This window comes from Gigantopelta aegis, chromosome 15, assembly GCF_016097555.1.
Source record: "Gigantopelta aegis isolate Gae_Host chromosome 15, Gae_host_genome, whole genome shotgun sequence".
NCBI lineage: Eukaryota > Metazoa > Mollusca > Gastropoda > Neomphalida > Peltospiridae > Gigantopelta > Gigantopelta aegis.
The window spans coordinates 15962906-15971373 of NC_054713.1; positions in this window are offsets into that span (position 1 = coordinate 15962906).

Genomic DNA, 8468 nt, shown 5'->3' on the forward strand with positions numbered 1-8468 from the left:
GTAACAACAACAGCAAAAAGGAAAACAATATTCTACTGTGTATTTCATTCTAATACACTATATAAATACAAATCCAACACAACCTGACAATTTTCCTTTGGTGCCATGTTTAGAAACTCATCTTATGTCATGACCAAGTATATTTTCGTACCTTTGCCACAGTTCTTAAATTTCTTGTCTCATTCTTATCTTTTGCTTTGGCTCTCTATCTGCACACCCATGTTATCTGCGCACGCGCTTGTCTCATTCTCACCCCTTCCGTTGACTATATACACCTGTTATAATATGACTCAATATTTACCTGTCTCATTCTTACCACTTAATTTTTCTCTGTATCTGTACATCCTTGTCTCATTCTTACTTCCTCATACTACGTATATCCTTGTCTCATTCTTACTTCCTCATACTACGTATATCCTAGTCGCATTCTTACTTCCTCATACTACGTATATCCTTGTCTCATTCTTACTTCCTCATACTACGTATATCCTTGTCTCATTCTTACTTCCTCATACTACGTATATCCTAGTCGCATTCTTACTTCCTCATACTACGTATATCCTTGTCTCATTCTTACTTCCTCATACTACGTATATCCTTGTCTCATTCTTACTTCCTCATACTACGTATATCCCAGTCGCATTCTTACTTCCTCATACTACGTATATCCTTGTCTCATTCTTACTTCCTCATACCTACATGTAGTTACTCGGGACACTTGGGTCATGACGTCCTCAGTTTATAATTACTCGGGACACTTGGGTCATGACGTCCTCTGTTTATAGTTACTCGGGACACTTGGGTCATGGCGTCCTCAGTTTATAGTTACTTGGGACACTTGGGTCATGGCGTCCTCAGTTTATAGTTACTCGGGACACTTGGGCCATGACGTCCTCAGTTTATAGCTACTCGGAACACTTGGGTCATGACGTCCTCTGTTTATAGTTACTCGGGACATTTGGGCCATGACGTCCTCAGTTTATAGTTACTCGGGACACTTGGGTCATGACGTCCTCTGTTTATAGTTACTCGGGACACTTGGGTCATGGCGTCCTCAGTTTATAGTTACTCGGGACACTTCGGTCATGGCGTCCTCAGTTTATAGTTACTCGGGACACTTGGGTCATGGCGTCCTCAGTTTATAGCTACTCGGAACACTTGGGCCATGATGTTCTCAGTTCATAGTTACTCGGGACACTTGGGTCATGACGTCCTCAGTTTATAGCTACTCGGAACACTTGGGTCATGACGTCCTCAGTTTTTAGTTATTCGGGACACTTGGGTCATGACTCCTCAGTTTATAGTTACTCGGCGACACTTGGGCCATGACGTCCTCGGGACATTTGGGTCATGACGTCCTCGGTTTATAGTTACTCGGGACACTTGGGCCATGATGTTCTCAGTTCATAGTTACTCGGGACACTTGGGTCATGACGTCCTCAGTTTATAGTTACTCGAGACACTTGGGCCATTATGTTCTCAGTTCATAGTTACTCGGGACACTTGGGCCATGACGTCCTCGGGACATTTGGGCCATGACGTCCTCAGTTTATAGTTACTCGGGACACTTGGGCCATGACATCCTCGAGACACTTGGGTCATGACGTCCTCAGTTTATAGTTAATCAGGACACTTGGGTCATGACGTCCTCAGTTTATAGTTACTCGGGACACTTGGGTTATGACGTCCTCAGTTTATAGTTAATCGGGACACTTGGGTCATGACGTCCTCAGTTTATAGTTACTCGGGACACTTGGGTCATGACGTCCTCAGTTTATACTTAATCGGGACACTTGGGCCATGACGTCCTCAGGACACTTGGGCCATGACGTCCTCAGTTTATAGTTACTCGGGACACTTGGGTCATGACGTCCTCAGTTTGTAGTTACTCGGGACACTTGGGTCATGACGTCCTCAGTTTATAGTTACTCGGGACACTTGGGTCATGACGTCCTCAGTTTGTAGTTACTCGGGACACTTGGGCTATGACGTCCTCATTTTATAGTTACTCGGGACACTTGGGCCATGACGTCCTCAGTTTATAGTTACTCGGGACACTTGGGTCATGACGTCCTCAGTTTATAGTTACTCGGGACACTTGGGCCATGACGTCCTCAGTTTATAGTTACTCGGAACACTTGGGTCATGACGTCCTCAGTTTGTAGTTACTCGGGACACTTGGGCTATGACGTCCTCATTTTATAGTTACTCGGGACACTTGGGCCATGACGTCCTCAGTTTATAGTTACTCGGAACACTTGGGTCTTAACGTCCTCAGTTTATAGTTACTCGGGACACTTGGGCCATGACGTCCTCATTTTATAGTTACTCGGGACACTTGGATCATGACGTCCTCAGTTTATAGTTACTCGGGACACTTGGGTTATGACGTCCTCAGTTTATAGTTACTCGGGACATTTGGGCCATGACGTCCTCAGTTTATAGTTACTCGGGACACTTAGGTCATGACGTCCTCAGTTTATAGACCGGCCTCGGTGTCGTCATGGTTAGGCAATCGGTCTACAGGGTGGTAGGTACTGGGTTCGGATCCCAGTCGAGGCATAATATTTTTAATCCAGATACCGACTCCAAACCCTAAGTGAGTGCTCCGCAAGGCTCAATGGGTAGTTGTAAACCACTTGCACTATCCAGTGATCCATAACTGGTTCAACAAAGGCCATGGTTTGTGCTATCCTGCCTGTGGGAAGCGCAAATAAAAGATTCCTTGCTGCTAATCGGAAAGAGTAGCCCATGTAGTGGCGACAGCGGGTTTCCTCTCAAAATCTGTGTGGTCCTTAAAGGGACAGACCCTAGTTTCAGCCCATGAAAATTAACACTAAGTTTAGTTAATCTACAAAGCTGTCACACATTTGGATAAAGTTACAATTGAGTGAAACATGAGTCTGTGACTTTGAAATGGTGAAATACCCTCTAAAAATAGCCTAAAACTCGACTCCATAACTGTTACTTCTCAAACGCATTTTGTGATATTAAAACCACCAGGATGACCAAAAACACTCCGAATATACGGAAGTGGATAATCTAAGCAATAAAATCTGAGTAAAGTATGATTTTAGTTATCACAAAACGGCTAAAATAGTAAAAAACTAGGGTATGTCCCTTTAACCATATGTCTGACGTCATATAACCGTAAAAAAAATGTGTTGAGTGCGTCGTTAAATAAAACATTTCTTTCTTTTTCTGGATTAGTCATTTCAACCACAAGTTCATAACAATTCGACCCTGCATGTGTCGGACCCATATTATAGTAGCCGTAGACTATTCGTCCCATGGCCAGTCGTCATTCTATTAATATTCTATTAACCGTTGTAGTTCCATCTATTTTTATTTATTTATTTATTTATTTATTTATTTATTTATTTATTATTATTAAATCTTTTTCCTACAGGTAATGACAATATGTATATAATGTAAAGACACACATTTAATAAACTGAAACTACGATTTTAAGTGTTCGTCAACTTATCTCTCACGTTATATTTGCCATTCGTACACATACCAGCTGCAGTCTTTCAACAGTAATGCTAATATAAATATAATGTTTGTTTTTTTAAAATCCATTTTCGTTTAATTTAGGCAAAAATTAGTCTGCCCTGCCCCCTACAAAAAGGAGAGCCCGTATGGCCTATGCTAGATCGCCAGTCAAGAATCCATATCTCTGCTAAAACCGCTGCACACGTGTCTTGATTTGCCCCATAAGACTATTCAGTATTGTTGCCCGCCCTCTCAGTGTGAGAGCCGACCACCCCATTGATTGATTGATTGATTGGAAAAATCATTTTTCTGTAAAAAGAAAAGAATCGGCACAAGTTTGACAACTTAGAGGACCTTTATAAATCCCTGCCATCACCAGTGGTCTCTTTCGCATGTGCCACTGCACGTACTTTTCGCATACTTGTCTGCTCGACTTTGGGAGAGGGGAGAACGGGTCCTCTATTTTGATTTGTCAACGAAGTGATAGATAGATAGATAGATATCTAAAGTACTGTCGGAAATAAAATAAAAATTATTTTCGTCGATTATGTCTTACATATTAAACAGACAAGTAAATATTTTGTAAATATCTATTTAAGGATAGTCTACCTAATTTAGCATTTACTTGTTTTGGCTCTCATTGATGCACAAGGTGAAATTAAAAGAAAGATGTCAGTAAACAAGTGATTTGTGCTCTTTATTGGAACAGACTATAACACATTTTGGTCGATATGTGTCAATTTTATTGCTGTTACAATGTATGAGGATAGAGTTGAAAATGGGCAGAATTTTGGTTTCTTATCTGTTATTCACAGCGTTATACTTTCAGGTATTTTCTTCAGTTAACCTTCTTACTGACTTACTGAATCACTGACTACATTTAATTTGTATTTTTCATTGTATGTTTGATATAAGTGTTATGTAATACTTTATACATTAAACTTGGTCCTTTTCACAGGGACAGGCATTGGCACTGGGTCGAGTCGGGCGCGGCGACGCAGAAGGGACCGACGCAGCAGGGACCGCCGCTGGCGGTTCAGCCGCTTGCTCCCCCAATCCCCACCTGCCCCCGGCGCACTTTTCCCCTTCCTCCACCTCTTCCTCTTCTCGACTGCGTCGCCGTACACCAAAGTCGCGTTGCCCGTGACCCTGTGTACGCGATGCGGTACTCGAGTAAGTCACCGTAGCTTTGAATCAGTCCCCCCAGGTGTGTGTGTGTGTGTGTGTGTGTGTGTGTGTGTGTGTGTGTGTGTGTGTGTGTGTGTGTGTGTGTGTGTGTGTGGGGGGGGGGGGTAATGCGTGAGAAACTGATGACACGTCTAATCTTATCGTGAGTCAAGCTGAGAGTGAACGAAGTGAAAATCTCTTAAACGGCTTCTCATTTCAGCAGTCTGTACCACTATAGAATGGATTAATTTTTTTAGTGGGATTTTTGTTTTACACAATCGCAGGGCCGTAGCTAGCGGGGGTGGAGGGGGGGGGGGGGGAGCAAGGAATCCAGAATTTTTTTTATTTTCGTAACAGTTTAAAGAATGTTCGACTATTAACTACTCAATTGCCCCTACCCACCCCACAAACAAACAATCCTAGCTACGGCCCCGAATCGCATTCTAATGCAGGAAAATCAGTCAGCGACCGATCTGTGTATTCACAAAGTCAATATGAGCTAGCCCTAGCCTTGAGACCGTCGTTGAAAATTATTCTGCATTCAGGAGCAAATCCAGGAAATATTTTGCGGAGATGGGGGACTAACCGGAAAAGGGCAAATGGAACAACACGTCAAAAGGGCATCGCAATGAAGGAATTAAAAAAAAATCTACTTTGTGACTGTTTAGTGTGCATCATTATGTTAATATTTATTATTATAAACAAGCGGTCTAACCGTCCTGTTTCAAAATTACTTGCTTAATTTTAATATTATGATAAATACTAAACAGTCCTAAAGTTGATATTTTGCTCATGTCATTTCTTTCTATTTCCAATAAAAGGTGCTGCTTTTCCAAGCTTTAATTTGTTCTTTTCACAAAGAAAATGTGACTTTTAAAAGTTATCAATATAATATATTATTATTGATATATACGGTAATAAATGAAAACAATTATTTATTAGTAGTAATAATAATAACAATAATAATAATTATTATATAATAGAATGCCAGATATCAAATATAATTCGTACTTGAAAGTACAAAACGAAATAAGGATCGCAGTCACACCTTTATTTTTGACACAAGCCCCGTATATCTGACGTCATGGGATGCTATCGTTGATTTTCAATCGATTTTAGAAATGGGTAATTAGGGGCGTAATCGGGGGGGGGGGGGGGGGGTACCTCATGGAGTTGCAAATTGCCATAAAATATTACAGGCAGGATCCACGAACGTACTGAAAGTGCTAAGATGTTGGAAATAATGTTTTTAAAGGCGTAAGCCTCTATTTTCGAAAGTGATCCGGAACTAGACAAAGTGATCCGCAACTGGCGTAAGTACGCCAGCTGGAACAACACTGTTTTTGGTGTCAAATGTTTGCCTAAAATTACATTTATATAACTGTTTATTTATATGGTTGATTGTCTTTATTGCCAAGAATTTCTTTTAAAGTCATACGCGCGCATGTTGACAGAATTCACAATTTTGTATGAAGTGATCCGGAACTGGCGCATCACCTGTAACTCAATCACGCGACCGGCCTCGGTGGCTTCGTGGCAGGCCATCGGTCTACAGGCTGGTAGGTACTGGGTTCGGATCCCAGTCGAGGCATGGCATTTTTAATCCAGATACCAACTCCAAACCCTGACTGAGTGCTCCGCAAGGCTCAATGGGTAGGTGTAAACCACTTGCACCGACCAGTGATCCATAACTGGTTCAACAAAGGCCATGGTTTGTGCTATCCTGCCTGTGGGAAGCGCAAATAAAAGATCCCTTGCTGCCTGTCGTAAAAGAGTAGCCTATGTGGCGACAGCGGGTTTCCTCTAAAAAAATCTGTGTGGTCCTTAACCATATGTCTGACGCCATATAACCGTAAATAAAATGTGTTGAGTGCGTCGTTAAATAAAACACTTCTTTCTTTCTCAATCACGCGCGAAACCAACATGAAGGTGCGGGAATTGACACTAACTGTCGACGACGTCAACGTTTATTTTTCTAAACGCGGGGTACGTACCACGTCTCTAGCGCTGTCCCACGTCTTCATCTTCGCTCAGTCTTGGTATTTCTTCCTAGACGCTGTTTTGGCAGTCTCTATCAGACTCATAGATGAGAATGCCCCATCCCAAAAAAAACCTGAAAATTACAGAGGCTTATTTAGAACATTGTTTAAATGACATACTGTTTTGCAGGTAATAAATAACAATGCAAGGCAGTCAAGGATACAGGGGAATGATCCCACGGACAATTTTAAAACTATAATGGCCTGAAAGCCGATTTTCTGGCATCTGAATAAAAATATTAATCCTTTTCTAATTATTAGTATAGATAATTTTAAAGTTTTGTTTTAGTTGATTTTATTTTGGTCTCCAACCTTTATTTTTTGTTATATTTTACTCATATTTTGACAGAAATCTAGGAACAACCATTGCAATGACACATATTCCACATACTAGATGATAACCAGTCACCAATATCGACTTCGCTGAGATCGCATAGGGTAAAAAGCATGTAATTTTGTGGCGATTGCCATTTTGACTTTTTATGGAATATTCTCCAAGAGGGGTGAACGGATATGACTTAATCTAGCAATGTCATAACATGTTATGATATAAAAGCAAACGTGATGACGTCATATTAATTTTTTAAATTATTTTTTGTTTGTTTAAATATACCACTAAAGATCATTGATTTTATATTAATTATGTCACATGCTTTGGAGGCTTTCACCCCTTTTGAAGAATATTCCATAAAAAAGCAAAATGGCAGACGGCTGAAAACTGCATGTATTTTGCCCTATGCTATCTCAGCAAAGTCGATACTGACGACATCGTTACAGTCTCATAATTTTTATGTGAAAGCTGTTTCACTGTAATGTTTTTTTCACAACTTGTGTGTGGACAACATTTGGGGGAAATGTAACGGTAATTAAAGGTAGGAGAGTAATTTTTTGTAGTTGTTAACATTTTGGTTCGGACAGTAAGAAAAAATCATTCGTTAATTTTTGGAAGTATTTTTCGTCCTTGACGTTGTATTATTACATATTATGTTTAAATGATGCAGACGTAACAACGGATGCCTTATTGAAATTTGCCAACAATTTCGCCGCTGTCACTTGTTTGGCTGACCGGAGCATCGACCAAACAAATACGCACATTTACACTGCCAACAGATTTGAGATCAAAACTGACCAATGGTGATGAAGATAGCATACGTGGATACTATAACCCCGGCCATGTTGGAATCATTGAAATGCTGGTTGGTATAAAACCCGGAATACTGGTCAAGTATAAAATCCGGATTGCTGGGTTGGTGTAAAACCCGGGCTTTTGGCGTGAAACAGCAAATTTTGATAAAACCCGATCATAATCGGACAGCGGAAAAATCCGGAATTCCGGATAAATCCGGATGATTCTCATCTATGCCTGAGACTTCTCGCTCTCTCAAAATGTCGCGCGCTCTGTACTTCAGACGTATCTGTCAGTTTGGCAACTGAAAATTACTGTACAAGAATTTCTGTTTATTAACGTAAAACACAAGTTGCAAAAGGAGACGAAATTATAACACGTCACATAGTTTTACCTTTATAATGAACTGATTAATAGCTTTCTTTCGAAACGACTACTATTATGATAATTATTAAGTGCCATCTGAATTGTTTTCCACAAGAGTCCATCCGCTTATGATGGTAAAGAAATTAAAATGTTAGGAACAATAAACAATTATGGAATATAATATACATGCATATAAAGGTACATGGTTATGTTTAAAAAGTGTTGATAAGTTAGATATAACACAGATATGACTACTTAAAACGTTTTGCTGCGAT